The sequence below is a fragment of the Cyprinodon variegatus genome, unplaced genomic scaffold (assembly GCF_000732505.1).
Source record: "Cyprinodon variegatus isolate N-32 unplaced genomic scaffold, C_variegatus-1.0 Scaffold1328, whole genome shotgun sequence".
Lineage (NCBI taxonomy): Eukaryota > Metazoa > Chordata > Actinopteri > Cyprinodontiformes > Cyprinodontidae > Cyprinodon > Cyprinodon variegatus.
Genome location: NW_015151781.1, coordinates 34,318 through 35,157, shown reverse-complemented (window position 1 = coordinate 35,157; position 840 = coordinate 34,318).

Below are 840 nucleotides of genomic sequence, written 5' to 3'. Positions count from 1 at the left end.
CTAGCCGGTGGTGAGAATGTTTTTAGAGTACTTGATCCTGATCTGACCTGTTCTGCCTCTCAACTACTGAGCCTGCCAGTTCCAGTATGGACGTTTATCTGAACTGTCTTTGGATTTCTGAACCTCTGAACCTGCCTGTTCCTGTTTTGATATGTTTGCCTGACCTGGCTTCGGACCCCTGACCCTCTGAGCCTGCCTGTTCCCATATGAATGGTTTGCCTGAACTGTCTTTGGATTCCTGAACCTCTGAACCTGCCTGTTCGTGCTCTGATCTGTTTGCCTGACCTTGCTTCAGACTCCTGACCCTCTGAGCCTGCCTGTTCCTCTTCTGTTTGCCTGACCTGTCTTTAGACTCCTGCTTGTTCTCCAGTTCTGCAGCATCTGGGACACTTTGGCGGCTCCTGCTGCATCTTGTTGGCAGTCTGGGCAAGGACGGAATTTGCAAATCAGTTTCCTACCTCAGAAGCCCTAGCCGCTGCTTCTCAGCTCCGCCAATTTTAAATAAGTGCATTCCACTGTCTGTCTTAGACTTAGAGACTTAGACTTGACTTTATTAATCCCTTGGGATTACTCCCTTCGGGAGATTGTATTTCCAGTAGCAGGAAAAATTGCACATACAAGAAAATAGAGGATGTTTAGACACAGTATATACAATAGAAAAATAAAATCAATTAAATAAGGTGTAGGAAGATATATTGGGGGATGAGGATAGACAAATAAATACAGATTAGAGATTATTAAATTATGATGCAGGTTCTCATTATTCATTGACTGTTTCTAAAATATGTTTTAATAATAATACAATGCATCATACAATGAATTGCATCATATTAGTGTATA